The sequence below is a fragment of the Etheostoma spectabile genome, unplaced genomic scaffold (genome assembly GCF_008692095.1).
Source record: "Etheostoma spectabile isolate EspeVRDwgs_2016 unplaced genomic scaffold, UIUC_Espe_1.0 scaffold00019335, whole genome shotgun sequence".
Taxonomy (NCBI): Eukaryota; Metazoa; Chordata; class Actinopteri; order Perciformes; family Percidae; genus Etheostoma; species Etheostoma spectabile.
The window spans coordinates 1-17,626 of NW_022604829.1; the positions used below are offsets into that span (position 1 = coordinate 1).

General features: G+C 41.0%; 2 non-coding genes across 2 annotated transcripts; one reads left to right on the plus strand and one right to left on the minus strand.

Annotated features, from left to right (window-relative positions):
• Positions 1-2,050: 2,050 nt before the first annotated feature.
• On the minus strand, positions 2,051-2,122 carry trnaq-cug (transfer RNA glutamine (anticodon CUG)). Its single transcript has one exon. It is a non-coding gene; the product is annotated as a tRNA-Gln (tRNA).
• A 4,928-nt stretch (positions 2,123-7,050) lies between these two features.
• On the plus strand, positions 7,051-7,160 carry LOC116684599 (U5 spliceosomal RNA). Its single transcript, XR_004330795.1, has one exon. It is a non-coding gene; the product is annotated as a U5 spliceosomal RNA (small nuclear RNA).
• Positions 7,161-17,626: the final 10,466 nt, after the last annotated feature.

Below are 17,626 nucleotides of genomic sequence, written 5' to 3' on the forward strand. Positions count from 1 at the left end.
GACAACGACTGGGATGCATCTGGGACAGCAGAGCCGGGGGGGGGGCACTGTCACAGGCTGCAGAGGTAGAAGACCAGGATGTATGGGAGCGTTTGATGCGCTACTTGAAAAGTTAAATAAAACCTTTTCTTTGATACATTGTCTGTTTTTTTAAAAGTGTGCAATACTGGAAAAGACATGCAAAAAACTCTAGTAGCCCTTATATTGAACAGCTGAAAAGTGAGAATAGTGCAGAGAGTAGATAATCTGTCGGTGTCTGGCTAGATTTTTTTTAAATGTCGCGTTTGCTGGACACACACTCCGCACTCTGGTCTGCTAAAAATGCAGTGATAAGTGACGATTCTCTCCAACCATAGTCTGCAGGTTTCCACGTCACCTTTTGGTATCGCCTCAGCTCACAAAAAAGTACCTGGTAGCCAGCCCAGGGACTTTTTTTTGTAATGGAAACCAAAAATGGCAAGTAGACTCGAGGCGGGTAGATCCCACCTGCGGAAAAACGCCATAAGGCGGAGGATTTAGTCTCTCTGGAGGCGCAGGTTCAAATCCCACCACTCACGCAGGAAGACACGAATCGATCCTATGCTAATCTTGCATGCTTGTATTTAACATTAAATCTACTTCCGGTCTGTTGATGTTTACACAAGCATCTATTACTGCAAGTCTCTGAAGTGAAATGTCTTCATACTGACCTTGCTGCAGACCTGCACGGCTAAACAACAATCCCATACCGGGAATTGAACCCGGCCACTGGGTGAAAACAGGAATCCTAACCGCTAGACCACATGGGACTGATCACATATTAATAACAGGGATTTCATGAATCATTCATAGTCTGGCTGGAAACAGGCCTTCTCTTGAACGTGAATTAAGAAGCTTCTTAAGTGAAGCTTTGAGTGTTCTTTAGGTTTTATCTGCTTTAACTATTACCGGACAGCGGGGGACAGGAGCAGAGCAGAGCGGCCGTTAGGGAGGAATCCTCCTCCGTGTTCAGCTCCATTTGGAACTGCGGTGAAAAAACTTAACGTGGAACTTTATGACGATATAAATGTTGACGGGTTGATTTCCGTTAATAACAAACACAACTATAGTCAAAAGAAGAAAAAAAATATATGTGAAAAGCGTCTTGGTTCATCTTTCCACTGTTCCTACAATCACCACTCTGGTCTGGTTGGAAACTAAGGATCTAAACTAAAAGGATGTTCCTCTTTAACTAAAAGGTCTATCTCTGTAGGGATCCATCCCATAATGTTGTCACACACTTAGAATAATGATCTGAGTCTGTCAGCAGCAACACACAACCTTTAGAGGACGCTGACTTTACCTTAAATTAGGAGTTTAAACAGAGACACAACAGGAAGAATAAAATCCATCAATCAAGTCCCAATAATCAGCATGTGGCCTTGTTATTTCAGGTAGTCAGCATGGAGCTGTTCCACATTCCCAGACATTTAAAACAAGTCAATCATTGGCGTTATTCTAGTCAGATGAATAAATCAGCTGGTGCTATTTGAGCTGCTCTGTTTCTGCTGCTCCGTCATTCTTTAGTGTCCTCTGGAAACAGGTCGCTGTCCTTTATGTGTCTTTTGTACGACATCATCAGTGTCTTTGCTTTAGTCTGAAGAAACTCCAACAGATTTAAAACCACATGCAGTCACAGAAAATACAAAGCAGGGAATAGAAAATACAGACAAAGAATATGAAATGAAAAGTCCCCAAAGTAGGAAAATATAATGTTAATCTACCAAACAACAATAACTGGAGAGAATCCAATTAAACATGGCCGACTCCAGTATGTCGGTAATGAAGAGAGGAATGTTTGGACATATTACAGATTCATTTTTTTTTTAATGTAACCTTTATTTAACCAGGAACAATCCCATGAGCTACAGTAACTCTTCTTCCAGGGAGTCCTGCCAAGACAGGCGGCAATAAGTTTCATAATACATAAAGACAGGACAATGGTTCCATACTACACCACAAATCTCTATAGATACTAACACAAACAAGACATACACTTAACTAAGCTAATGCAGACATACAACTTAAAAACAGGTTCCACCGAGATTTGAACTCAGATCGCTGGATTCAGAGTCCAGAGTGCTAACCATTACACCATGGAACCTTAAAAAGTGTTGCAAGGGTTGCTAGGCAGTTTCTTTCATAATATCCACATGTATGATATGAAGATAACAACAATCACAACGAAGATGAAAAAGCACAATTACTGGCCAACTTAAGTCATTTAGTAGCTAAGCATTCAGAGGATGAGGGAAAAAGCAAGTCAAGAACAGGTTTTGAAGGACTTGCCACAGACAGTGAATGCAGCAGTAGATATGTCTACTGTGTACAAACACATGGTAACTTTACATCTGATGACAATAAAGATGCTAACACAACAGCTTTACTTGCAACTGCATTCTTGCGCACATTCATGTCAGCTTGAATACAAAGAACTAATACGTTTTTATCCCAATATCATGTCTCAGACATTAGTTCCAGATGAAAACACTAGCTGTCAGAAGCGGGATTAGAACCCACGCCTCCAGTGGACAATGCGACCTGAACGCAGCGCCTTGGACCGCTCAGCCATCCTGACTAATCCAACAGATCTATATGGGCGTGCATGGAGACATGGAAGAAAGTCACCAGGGTGGCAATGTGCTTGACAATGGCAATACATTGCGCAGGATGTGAAGGCAATGTGCAATACGGGCTAAATCCTATGCTGGGAATCAAGATCCACCAATGTTTCTGTCCACAATGTCCACCTGAATCCAGAAATGTCCCTGCCAGATGGGAAATAGACTGATAATTGTGCAATTATCTCAAAATGTCCAACTGAGTCCACAAATACACCTGCCAGATGGGGAAATAAACTGAAAACTGTCTTTATAGTCTAAACGTGTCAAATATTGCCATACAATGCCCACATTGAGTCCAGATGTGTACGTTGTGGTCCTGATTCATGCTATAACCCCAAAAGTGAAACTAGGCCAAGGGCAACTGGATTTGGTAAAAGGTCCTCCACAGATGCTTTGTCTCTCATCCAAGATACTTTTTTAGTGTTTTTTTTACAAAGAAAGGGTTGGACACAGTGCCCACTCCCACACCCATATCTGACAATTGAAAGCTGTGGGGAAAGGGGGGTTCCAAAGCTAATAGACCATTCAACAAGCAGTTCTGATGCACTATACTGGTCCATTCAGGGTGAGCACTGTATACTCTGACTGCAGCAACAAAAGTTCAATTTCAGTGATACCTAATTTTTATGGTGATTACGAGACTGAATGCAAAGTGTGTATCCTCCATGTAACTCAAAGCCTATCCCTTACAGTCAATACTGTCAAATTTGGAGCTCTTCCTATTACATTAACGACCAGGTGACCAACATACTGTTTACAGTCTAAATGGCCAACCTCTGAACCGAGAGACTCGCCCACAAGCAAAAACAGCACCTCTGATTCATAGTTAATCATTTAATAACCATAAAAGCTCACCCTGGCCACCATCAAAGATAAATTTGGACCTCCAGAAACTTGCTGGTAAGAAAGCCCATGCAGATCCCCCGTGGCTGTGATCAGGATGCTGCAATATCTAAGTAGTATGTGTTTCATGATTGTACTTTTGTTTTGAATGGTAAATGAACAACTGTGCTGGAATTTGTAATCAAAAACATGACTTTTCCTATTTTAACAAACTGTTTTGATCACTTGAGGTATTTCAGTGAAGTCTTTGGTCTTGGACAGTTACCTTGCGATCTAAAACTGTATATCCTATTGTCTCTGGAACAATAGTGGCAGTTGGAGGAGTAATGGCTCTTTACAGTGAATATGCAAAAGAAGATGTTCCAAATTCAGCCCAGGTAAATGCTCAGCCCATATCACACAGACCTAAACCTACTCACTAATGCTGGTTATAATATCTAAACTCAACAATGCCAGAGAAAAATGACAAAGAGTGATAAAATTTTTAGTATGTAAGTATTGGCTTTTTCTTGCAAACGTTTTGTTCCAATAACATTAACAAGCATACCGTTAGTTACGTTCCTTGTGTTTGTAACGATTTGGGGAAGTGCTATTTGCAGGTAGTGTGGCCGAGCGGTCTAAGGCGCTGGATTTAGGCTCCAGTCTCTCTAGAGGCGTAGGTTCAGATCACACCACTGCCATTTGCTGAAATGTTACATACATTGGCACACTCCTTGCTGAGGATTGCCTAAACCGTCCTTTCCAGCACCTTGGAGTAGAGTTTACCAAGGAGCCTAGTGCAGCCTGAGCATAGTAATACTCCTGTAATGGGCAGATGCCGTTCTTCTTGAAGAGGGGACCAACCACCCTGGTCTGCCACTCCTTAGGCACTGCCACAGACCTCCACGCAATGTTGAAGAGGTATGTCAACCAAGACAGCCTCTCCTTACAATATTTCTCAACAAATTTAATCAATCCCTGGGCTTTGCCACTGTGGAGTTCTTTAAACAGTAAACTAAGGGTATTTTTATTACTGTAAACTAAGTTACAGTAAGGGTATTATACTGTAAAAAAAAACATGTACAGTTATGATACTGTAATCAGGAAGTTACAGCACGTTGCCAGTAAGTTAACGCAAATTTACAAAAAATAAGTCTAACAGTGTTCAGACAAACCTCATTGACTTTCTTTCTTGTAAAAAACACAACTTCCTGGACTTTCTTTACTCGTCTATTATTGTCCCTTGCTTCGAAATTCCCATTTTTCATGGGCTGAATCTCAACTAGCACTGACTCTGCAGAGAGAACCAATCAGAGCTGATCAGCAACAGCTGTGCTACCTGCATGATGGGTTTTAACCTGGCATGTAGCACAGGAACCAGTTTCTCTTGGTGACTGGAGTGATGGGAGCTGTTTGGGCCTTTGTTGTTTGTGTGCTGACTGTTTGGATTAACAAAGGTTGTTTGTTAAACAAAGGCTGCCAACCTGACGCGCCTTTGACATGTTTCTGCATGTACCCACTTCCATCTGTGCTGATATTAAACTGAACTGATTTTACCATACTTCTCTGATAAATTGTAAGCAATGAATGATTTCATCTGCCAGGAAGCACAACGGTTTCTTTTTGCCATTACTTTATGCATGCCTCCAAACTAAAACAATTGCACGAAAAGGTTGTCAGTTTAGATGAACTACAACAATCAGCATGGCAAGTCCCCACTAGTAGGCTTGAGTCTATTTTTGTTTAAAACTTTTTTCCTTTTTGTCTTGGGGTCAAATTTGACTTATGTTAAGTTTCTTTATCAGAAATGAGTTTCTATTAACCAAAAATAACATGGGTGGTTATCAATGATCTTTGCTAGTAAAATTACTGATTTCATTGAATATTAGGGTTTTAAATACATAGTGTTTTGTTTTCTAGGTCAATTTTGACCTGGAGGTCCAATGGAGCACTATTGTGCTTTACAGCAGATGAGCACATGTAAAGACTCACTAAAACACCTGCACACATACACGGCCCCCACAAACACCATAATACAACCGGCAGCTGCAAACTACCTCATGTAATGGTAACATTGTGCTTTCCAACACATGGAAGTGCACAGTACCAGAGACCTGCAAAAGATCATTGTGCTCTCCAGCATAAAGATGCGTGCACACACACCTGGGGAAATGGTTATGTATTGTACTTTTCAGCAGACGGAGACATCAGTCCCTCCAGACTTTTTGGGCTTTTTTTTTTTTTTTTTTTTTTTTTTTGTGAGAATTGCAGTCTAAAATGCCAGATTTTTTTCGCGGGAGCTTTTGTATAGCTTTTTTGTCTTGCAATAAAAGTTGCAATGTCTTTTTTTTTTTTTTTTATGTTTAAAAATAACTTTACTCTAGGCTAAGTTTTTGTACTAACCTTCTGAAAAAGGCTCAGGATGCTGCAAATGTTGGTGTAATAAGAAACTGGCTGGAGGATTTAAGACAATTGTTGAATTAATCAAATTTGAACATATGTGTCTGTGGCTTGTTTATCTTTACGTTAATTCCTCACCTGGCCTCGGACACATTCCTATGGTTTGATAAAGTATTTGTTATCCTTTAACATATCATTGCACTTACAATGAGTGAAGCTGTTCTCAGTTTAGGTCATCCTGTACGCCTCTTCTCCAGTTTTTCCTGCATCTACCATGTGTGTCACACTGAGACAAAGTCTGGCACGTGGGACTGCAGATGCTGTTTCTCATATCTGCATTGACTTTAATGAAGCCAGATGACGGTTAAAAAAAAAAAAAAATCCCAGATGGCAAAGACCCAACGGGAGTTGCATTTAAACCAAACAGTGTCTGAAATCTTTTTATGGGTGTACGGCAGGTATCAGAACTGTAGTTTCCATTTTTATAGATGAAATATAATTGACATGCCATTAAGTTTACTCTTCAGCAAATGTAGACATTTCACTTCAGAAACAGATGCCTTGATAAACGTGAACACACTTAATACTGCTCCAAAGTATACCAATTAGCAGAGAATGGTTTTGATCCATCGACCTCTGGGTTATGGGCCCAGCACGCTCCCGCTGCGCCACCCTGCTCTGCTGTTCAAGCTCAGGGGCTGGAAAATCTGTGAGTGACATTTCGAGGAAAGGTTTGGGAACCGGTGGCAACCAATCAACCAACAGCAACATTTGGTAGACCTTGACACTATCTTTTATGTGATATTCCTGATTTCTCTGTCCTTAAATTGGTGCTTTCTGCTGTCAAATTCTGTTTTTGTATCAATACGGGTCTGTTTCTTTTTTTTAAGTACATACTTGGCCTACATTTTGAATTGCATGCAGGTATACATGCATACAGTGGTATGCATGCGTTTAGGAACCCATGCTGAAGTTGACTAAAAGAGGAATTAAAAAAAAAATCATCTTTTGGAAATTGATCTTAATGCCTTGATTTTAAAAAAGTAAAATCAGATATAAACATCAGTAAGGAGTCTACCAAGTTGCATCTTATCATTTTAGTTTGGACACCCAGTGAGGCTTACCGTGATGGTTTGGACTGAGTCGACTAGGGTTTTCTGCTGCTCTCGAGCAGATGGCTGTACTCACTCTGGTTTCTCTTCACAATACACAAGTCTTTCGCCTTTTACTAAAGACTTCCTTGAAGGGGAACCCCCGATGAAACTCTTTTTGGTGGGCTTTGCTGTTTGGCCGAGCCTTTTGTACTTGTGAAAATTAAGCAACTCCGATCGCTTCCTGCAGGTGTTTCTGGCTCTGGAGCTGTGGAGTCTGGATCTGTGGTTGGAGACACCTGCTGCCTCCATGTTCCTGATTCTTGTGAAGTGAATGCAATATCTCTGAATGCCTAGAGGGAGTCCCTTTAAATTTGGCATACATACCACTTGGAGTCGCGGATGAACTGATTTCGATTTTGGAAGTCAAAGGTCAAGGTCACTGTTTCCTTATGTCACCAGAACTGTATATGTATTTCTCCTGAACTGGTGTACATGGTTAATGTAAAGCCCCAGTGGCCTAATGGATAAGGCACTGGCCTCCTAAGCCAGGGATTGTGGGTTCAAGTCTTCAAGTCATCTGGGGTGATTTTCAGCAGAGTGGCGCAGCGGAAGTGAGCTGGGCCTATAACCCAGAGGTCGATGGATTGAAACCATCCTCTGCTGGAGACACTCTGAAACCTCAACCTGGTTTCCATGGTGAGATGAATCATAATATAACTGCTGTAAAAGTGGTTGACAGCGCCATGAAAATTAATGTTCTGGCAGTCTACTGTCCATTTTGCCAAATCAAGATCCACTACCCAGTCAATATTGACTTTCCAGTTATGTGATTGGTAAGTGGTTGGGCTGTACACAGGTTTTGATCACATCCATCGGTTGCATGGACAGACTTCAATACCCCGGTTCCCCCGCATGATCGCTCTCTTGTCTTTGTTGTTCGATGACTATTTGGGCTCACCCCTAAACACACCCGAAGCATCTCAGACGAAAATCCCTCTGCACCTCAAAGTGCTCTCAAGCACTCCCAGCTGTGCGTTTGCAGAAGAGCACCTTGTTTTCTTGTAGCTTTGGAAAAGGCTTTAGCTTGACAAGGTAAAACAAATAACACCATTGTGCTTCTCATTCGTGTGTTCACTTCAGTTATGTATTAAATCAAATCTTTAGAGCTAACGGCCCTCATTTGTCAACCTAACGTAGAAATCCAGCGCAGATATGAGAGCAGAAATCCTCTTACGACAAGCTTCACATGAGATTCATGAAACATTCGAATCACACCAATCAGACAGTAAGAATGATCGTACATTAATAAATGCAGTGGCTGGAAACGATTGTAATTTAAATATCACGCCCCAATATATTCTCAATTTTGAGGCCTCGCCTCTATTTACGACATGGCCAGATCCGGCTAAGAGGTGGAGAATGAAAACCTGACATCTCAGGTGCTCTGGTGCAGCCAGCCACCACCAGGCCCAGGAGAATATGCCACCTAAGAAAAATGCAATCCTACCCGATGAGGTTGAGGAGATTGAATTGAGTACACCACTGCCAGGCCAAGTGAGAAGGAGAGAGAGAAGGAGATGCTGGAACAGCAGTCAATTTGCTTTTTGGATTTCAAAGGCATTTATGTTGATAGCGGGGACAATGAGGATTGTCATACTCTGCCGAGCAAAAACAAAACGGACACTCCATTGGTAATAATCCGGTTCACCAACAGAAATAAAAAGTCAGCACTCCTCAGACAAGGAAGGAAATTAAAAGGCACCCAAGTTTACATCAACCAACACCTCACCAAGAAAAATGCTGATATTGCCAAGAAAGCACGAATACTCAGAAACAAAACAAGACCCAGGCAACATGGGCAAGAAATTGTAAAATTTACATCAAACTTCATGAGCTGACTTTTAACTGCAGGAGCCTTATCGCAAACCTTTAAAAAATCAAACAGTACCTGAAACAGGAACAAAATGTTCACAGCATTTGCAATAACAGTGACTTGGCTCACGGTAGAACAACCGGAGTTGGTGGAGATTTAGGGATATGAACTATCATTCATCAATAGGAAACAATCAAAGGGTGGGGGGGTTGCATTATATATTGACCAAAGATATTAATGTCAAATAGTTACTAAAATGTATTTTGTTTTAGATACAATCATGGAATGCATCACAGTACACATTGAAATGGAAAAATCAAAAAACATTCTAATTAGCTGCATCTATAGGAAACCGGGATCGAATAATTACATGTTTAAGGAAATAATTACAGAAATATTCAGTAATATTCAGTAATTTCAAAATGTTTTTTTATCTGCGGAGATTTCAATATTGACTTGCTCAACCCAAAAGACCACAACAAAACTACAGAGTTCCTTTATCTGATGTACAGTCCCCGTTTGTATCCCTCAATCACTCGACCAACCAGAATTACAACCAATACTTCTACACTAATTGATAATATATTTACCAACGTCACTGTCTATAAAGTTGAAAGTGGACTAATAACAAATGATGTCAGTGATCATCTGCCAGTTTTTGAAAACATACATAGCTACACTAAGACCAGGAAGGACGACAACATGACAGATGAACTGATTTAGATTTTGCATTTTCAGAAGAGGACCTTGTTTTCTTTTAGCTGAGAAAAAGGCTTGCGCTCATAAAAGGTAAACAAATTGCACTTTATTGCCCTTATTAAACATTTTGGCAATTTTAACAGTACAATACAAACATAAGAAACTACAAAACAACAATAACTTGAAGGCGTACAATTAAAAATGGCCAACTTCTAGTGTGTTGTAATGATGAGAGGACTGTTTGAACCAATTTACATTATAAGGGTAACAAAAATGTATTCCTAAAATGAAAATTACACTGACATCCTGTCAGCCCAAAAAAATGTGTATGTTTCTAGAGATGAGAAGAAAGTTTTTACAAAATAAAACCAAAATAAAAAAAGTTTCAAACATGTCTTTAAACGTCTTAATGTTTCTCCTCTGGGCCTCCTCCTTCCCACGGTGGGTACATTGTGGTTAGGGTTGGGTACCGAAACCCGGTGCTAGTACGGCACCGGTGCCTTAACACCCGGTCGGACTGAATAGTAACAGGGATTTTGGGGCCTCATTTCGGTGCTACTGAAATAACAGGGCTGCCTTTTCCATCTAGTGGTTGTTTTTGTCATTTAGCAGCAATTTACTGGATTATTATTACATTTTTTTTACATTTAATTTGGACCATATAGAAATAAACAAGCCATTCTTAAATGTTGCTTACTGTCTTTTTGTGCTCCCTTTTTTTTTTTTTAAACATATACATTAAAAGATATATTTTTAAATTATGGGTTCAGGCACCGATTCTGGTGCCTAAATGGTAGAGGGTTCTGAAGAAAGGCAGAAAACAGTCCAGCTGATCCACAATAACATACATGCTGCTCAGAAGATAAAGTTACTGCTGGTCAGCCTTCAACGTGGAGAGAAGATCAGAATATAACAACACAGCTATCAGGGCATGAGGAGGAGGAAACAGCTTGGCTCTGAAACATGTTCACAACGAGGCAGAGTGAACGCGCTGGTGTCTTTTAAGGCTACCACTCTGAGAAAAGGTTTCCCCACATTGTTCACACCAGTACGGCTTCTCTCCAGTGTGAATGCGCTGGTGAGTTTTAAGGCTACTACTCTGAGAAAAGGTTTCCCCACATTGTTCACACCAGTACGGCTTCTCTCCAGTGTGAGTGCGCCGGTGAGTATTAAGGCTACCACTATGAGAAAAGGTTTCCCCACATTGTACACAGCTGTAAGGCTTCTCTCCAGTGTGAATGCGCTGGTGTCTTTTAAGGTGACTACTACGAGAAAAGGTTTCCCCACATTGTTCACAGCTGTAAGGCTTCTCTCCAGTGTGAATGCGTTGATGTCTTGTCAGGGTACTCTGTTGTGTGAAAGCTGCCCCACATTGATCACAGCTGTACGGCTTCTCTCCAGTGTGAACTCTCTGATGAATCTTTAAATATCCTGATGTGAAGGATTTGTCACAGTGCTGACAGCGGTGACGTCTGACTCCTCTTCCTCTCCGTTTCTATCAACAGAGAAAAACCAAGAGAGTGAGTTAGTGAGGTGCCATGCTGTAGAGCTCTATCTTAAACTAGAAACAACATTTAGAGCATGTCTATGGAACATTGTTTGACTGACGCAATACTTTTCTTAGTCCTTGTGTTGTCTTCCCTTTAAAATTGAAAATCAACACTTTTGTTGAGGCTTTGTATGAATGTTTAAATTTTTCTTCAGTTTTTGTCACTTTTTTGACGTTTAACAATACATTACACCAACTTATTAACTTTTACTTTTTTACAGTTATTTTTGGAATTTATGGTCAATAAACCTCATGTATAGGAAATTATACCTAATGTTTGAGTGAGAAAAGCATAAATTAGGAATTATTTAGAATAAAATTAAAGGAATGGATGTTGATGATAATCACAGACTGGAATATTTCAACTTTTACTCTATACTATTTAAAAAACACTTCAACGTTTTCTCCAAATGCTATAAAATTGAATAAGACACCCCAAAATTAATGAAAGTAGAGATTTGTACTTGGCAAAGAGCGCTGTGTGGAATCAATCATGTTATTTTGGGTAATTAAAAAGAACACTGATGTAGGACAACGGGTCATTTTGACCCGAGGACGACATGAGGGTTAATTATCTGCCAACATCACTATTATGGAGTTGCATTATGGGAATCCATGCATCCATTGTTGGTTAGTTTGTGATAAATAAACTACTTTTGATCTATTTATGTGTGGCCTCCATTATGTTGCCAGCCTTTAGCCAGCCGGTAACAAATTGGGGATCATCCAGGATTTTTAGTGCCGGGAGAGTTGTAACTGTAACATTTTGCCACAGATTTTTAGCTTTCACTGGTATCTGTAGGGGTTACTGTGTTGTCTTCATGTTGCTGGAACAGCTCTACTCCAGTAAAGTAAATTGGAACCATTGTCCCTGATAGGCATTAGCAATGAGGGGCACCAGTTGACCTTTGACCTTTTGTTTTAGGTTGTCGTTTTTGCTAAATCAAACTTGTATAGCCAGCAGTATTGTGTAAGTAAGTAATATGGTAGTGTAATGTGGTATTGTCCACACAAGCTACATTTCCTCAAGCATTTCTGTGCTCTGGAATAAAACTGCTGAGCATCACTGACGTCTCTGTCAAACACAGGCGCATATGTCGTGGTCATGGATGTTTAAAAAATAGCTTTAATATACAGTTGTGTTCACAATAATAGCATCACTAAACTCAAACTATTTTTTGGTTAAAGTGATATTTCTACATGGCAAATAATTTACTAGTAAGTGTTGTAGAGTCCTAGAAAACCAACAGTCATGCCACGCATGCTGCTCATTCTGTGGAATTGAATCTGTAATTGAAAGGAGCATGTTCATAATAATAGCAGTGTTGTGTTCAATTAGTGAGCTTGAGATTGATTCTGTGAAGAAACAGGTGTCAGTTATGGCCCATATTTAATATATATACTGTATATATACATATTTAAGGAAGAAAGCAAGAACATGTTGTGCATGCTGGTTATAGTGCATTTCACACTGAAATACTCAGCAAAATGGCTCGTTCCAGCCATTGCTCTAAAGAACAGAGGACTTTGATTAAAAAGTTGATATGAGTTGAAAACATATAAAGAAGTGCAGAAGATTATAAGCTACTCTGCCAAAATTATTTCAAATGCCTTGAAATGGCATCCAAAGCCTGACCGACGTGGGAAACAACCAAAGGACACATTGACTGGTCAAAGGAGAAATGGAGCAACATCCTGGGGACTGATGAGAGGGAAACTGTTCTTTTTGGGTCTAGGAGCCGAAGACAGTTTGTCCTCCGACCCCCCTGCACTGAAATCAAGCCCCAGTCCACTGTGAAGACAGTAAAGCACGGTGGTTATGGGATGTTTCTCATACTGTAGTGTTGGGCCGGTATATCACATACCAGGGATCATGGATCAGTTCCAATACATCAGAATACTTGAAGAGGTCATGTTGCCTTATGCTGAAGAGGAAATGCCTTTGAAACGGGTCTTTCAACAAGACAAGGACCCAAACACACCAGGAAGGAGCAAAGTCTTGGTTCCAGAGGAACCAGATTGATGTTATGGAGCGGCCAGCCCAACCCCCGGACCTCAATCCCAGAGAACACTTGTAGGGTGACATCATAAAGCATTACCATGGTTAAGCTGTGTGTGTGTTAATAAAGTTTGGATTAACTATCTGCGTGGCCTGTTTGTTTCCGGTCTAGACCTGCTCTTTGTTGTTGTGATTTAGCGCTATCTAAATAAAATTGAATTGATATATCTGTGTGGCCTTTTTGTTACCGGCCTTGAGCCAGGCGGTAACAACCGGTTGATGGTCTGGGATTGGTAGTGCTTTATCAGCCTCTCCGTCTCAGGGATTGGTTGGCACTCTTTGTTTCTTAATTAGATCAAAAATCTAAATTTGATCACAAATAATACTTTACATGAGAACCATAATCCAGAAAAACAAAGCATGAATATATTGTTGAATCTGTTAAGTTAAATTGGTAGAAATGTACATTACGATAAACGTGACTGCACATTATATGAAAGGCACCGAGGAGATTATCAAAACTGATTTTTCCCGGCCTTTATTTATCAGAGTTGCCCCCCCCCGACCACTATCAGAGGGCCGCAGTTTAATCGACTACTGGTTTTTCTTTTAGGAATTACGGTAAAATGTATAAATCCTAAAAGACATTTGTGAAACCCTCTGTGTGCATTCATTAATATTGAGATTAGATTTCTGGGACTCTTCAGTCTGGAGTAACCTCTTTCCTTCACTCACCTCCTCCTCCCTGACACCTTTCCTCTTGCCATCCTTCTTCTTCTCCTCCGTCTCCTCGTGTTTCTGCAGGTACTCGGTGATAAGGTCCAGGTCCAGGTTTTCTTGCGGCTCCCATGTGTTCTCCTCACTGGAAAGGTGAGTGCAGACAGAAGAACATCTCCTCACACTTTGTTGTTAGACAATCCATTCTCACGCTAATTATCATTACTATTATTCCTTTTTTCTATTGCCATCTTGTAAGGTTATTTAAGGTTATTTGTGGGTCTGCACTTTAGTGTCAAAATACCAAACCTTCAACTTTGAGGGCATGATACCAAGCTGACACTTATTTGCAATATGTTATATATCTCAGGACCAAGAACACCAAGCATTAATATTCTAGACTCATACTTACTCTGAGAACCCCTTCCATTTCAGCAGAAACTCTACTCTTCCCTTCACCACTCTGCGGTCCAAAACCTTCTCCACCACATAATCCTCTTCTTCCTCTTCCTCCACCTCCTCGCCCTTCTTTCCTGCTGTGGTCGCCAGCTTGCCGTCTGCTGAAGGTGCCTTTAGTAGACCCCAGGAGGTGTGTGTGACAATGATACAAGGGTTAGAAGAACTAATGGGAGGTGTGAGTGAATTCTAGTTGACCATGTTTTACTATATTAAAATCTTCTGTTTGACTGGAGAAAATGAAAGGGCTGATGAGGGACCAATCCATAGGACTCCAGAGTGTCAAGTATCTCCTGCATTCAGACTGGAAGAACTACTAAAATGTAAGGCCCAAAAGTTATTAACTGGAGCTACAAGCTACATGCACAGTAGCCTGGATCAACCACACTTCATTTAGCAGAACATCTCCAGATGTTCCTGTGTGAAAATGGAAAGTTCAGAAAGACGTTTTGATGGTGCAACAAGGCAGGCCTGGTCGCTTCTTTAAGGGAATAACTGTAAAGATTCACAAAGAATATGTTTACCGTTAGTGAGGGCTGTGCAATTAATTGAATTTTGATTTGAATTTAGATTTTGACTCCAACGATCACAAAAATAGTATAATCGAGAGAAAAAAATTCTGTATTGAAGAACACTCTTATTTTGTCTTGTATTCTGAATGACACACGCATGCGCACATCTGCCCTTCCCGAAGCCATAAAACTTCTCAGCAGTCAGGGAGGCATCCAGTGGAATTTAAAAACTCAGCACGAGTAAAGATGTTAGAAGGAGAGCAGCCAGAGCAGCGTTTAGTCCGCAAAAAAGGTAAATCCTACTCCGGTGTCTGGGAAAAGTTAACGTTCGCTAATTCTGCGGTCCCTCTGCCTGAGCCGCACAACAAGGTGCTGTAGAGCCAGGAGCCCTGGCGTTTATCTAACATGTGTCTGTGTAAATAATATTAATATATTTAAAAAAGACAAAAATGGTTTGACTAAAACTTGGCATGATACCCAAGTTCTCTTTGGACTAAAACAATAAATGGACTGTTCTCTATAGCACTTTTCTAGTGTCAACGACTACTCAAAGTTCTTCTACATAATACAGGAACCATTTACACACATAAGTACACTGTGGCGAGGCTGCTGTACAAGTACACCCCGTACTCAGGGTTCAGTGTTTTGACTTTGACATAGGACTGCAGGGATTGAACCACCAACTTCCAATTGGCAGGCGACCGCTCTATCACTAAGCCACAGCCGCCATCTTTTAGTGTTGATATGTTGATGGCGGCCCGCCACGGTATAGGGCAGACGCACAACAGGGTTTTGCTATGTACAACCGCCGCTCCTTCAGCTGTTCATGAAAAGTCATGAAGTCGTAATTACGCGACTCTGCAGAGCCGTCTGCTCTACTGGACTCAAGCCACTGTCATACGCTCTCTTTCGCCAAAAGCAATTGGAATTGCCTAGTCTTACTATTTTGCATGTATGTATGTATGTATGTATGTATGTATATGTATTTATGTAATATGCACGTGCATTTGTAATGACGAGTCATTTATATATAAATCCTAAAAGACATTTGTGAAACCCTCTGTGGGGATTCATTAATATTGAGATTAGATTTCTGGGACTCTTCAGTCTGGAGTACCCTCTTTCCTTAACTCACCTCCTCCTTCCGACACCTTTCCTCTTGCCCTCCTTCTTCTTCTCCTCCCTCTCCTTGTCTTTCTGCATGTACTCGGCGATAAGGTCCAGGTCCAGGTTGTCTTGTGGCTCCCATGTGTTATCCTCACTGGAAAGGTGAGTGCAGACAGAAGAACATCTCCTCACACTTTGTTTTTAGACAATCCATTGATCCTTTGAGGCATGATACAATGCTGCAATCTATGCTGTAGATTATTTGCATACACACACATTACAGTACGCCAAAAGTTGAACACACCTTCTCATTCAATATGTTTCCTTATTTTCATGACTATTTACATTGTAGATTATCACTGAAGGCCTCACAACTATGAATGAACACATGTGGCATTTATGTACTTAACAAAAACTGTGAAATAACTGAAAACATGTCTTATATTCTAGTTCTTCAAAGTAGCCCCCTTTGCTTTTTGATAGTGCTGCAAACCCTTGGTGTTCTCTCAATGAGCTTCATGAGGTAGTCACCTGAAATGGTTTCCACTTCACAGTGTGCATTGTCAGGGTTAATTAGTGGACTTTTCTGCCTTATTAATGGAGTTTGGGACCATCAGTTGTGTGGTGCAGAAGTCAGGTTGATACCACAGCCGACAGCCCTATTGACAACTGTTACAATTCATATTATGGCAAGAACCAATCAGCTAAGTGAAGAGAACGAGTGGCCATCATTACTTTAGAAATGAAGGTCAGTCGGTCCGGAAAATTTAAATGTGTCCCCAAGTGCAGCGGCTAAAACCATCAAGCGCTACAACGAAACTGGCTCACATGAGGACCGCCCCAGGAAAGGAAACCAGAGTCACCTCTGCTGCTGAGGATAAGTTCATCTGAGTCACCAGCCTCAGAAATCACAAGTTAACAGCAGCTCAGATTAGAGACCAGATGAATACCACACAGAGTTCTAGCAGCAGACATATCTCTAGAACAACTGTTAAGAGAGACTGAATCAGGCCTTCATGGTCAAATAGTAGCTAGGAAACCACTGCTAAGGAGACACAACAAGCAGAATAGATTTGTTTGGGCCAAGAACACAAGGAATGGACATTAGACCAGTGGAAATCTGGCTTTGGTCTGATGAGTCCAAGTTTGAGATCTTTGGTTCCAACCGCTGTGTCTTTGTGCGACGGAGAAAAGGTGACCGATGGGTTCTACATGCCTGGTTCCCACGTGAAGCATGGAGGAGGAGGTGTGATGGTGTGGGGTGCTTTGCTGGTGACACTGTTGGGGATTTATTCAAAATTGAAGGCATACTGAACCAGCATGGCTACCACAGCATCCTGCAGCGACATTCCATCCATCCGGTTTGCGTTTAGTGGACCATCATTTATTTTTCACAGGACAATGACTCCAACACCCTCCAGGCTGTGTAGGGGCTATTGGACCAAGAAGGAGAGTGATGGAGTGCTGCACCTTCCACAGTCCCCGAACCTGAACCCAATCCAGATTGTTTGGGAGAGCTGGAGTGAAGGCAAAAGGGCCAACAAGTGCTGAGCATTCTGGGACTCCTTCAAGACTGTTGGGAACCATTTCAGGTGAATACATTCAAGAGAATGCAAAGAGTGTGAAAGCAAAGCAGGTAATCACAGTAAAGGGGGGGTACTATTGAGAACTAGAATATAAGACATGTTTTCAGTTATTTCACACTTTTCATAATTCCACATGTGTTCATTCATAGTTTTGAATGCCTTCAGTGATA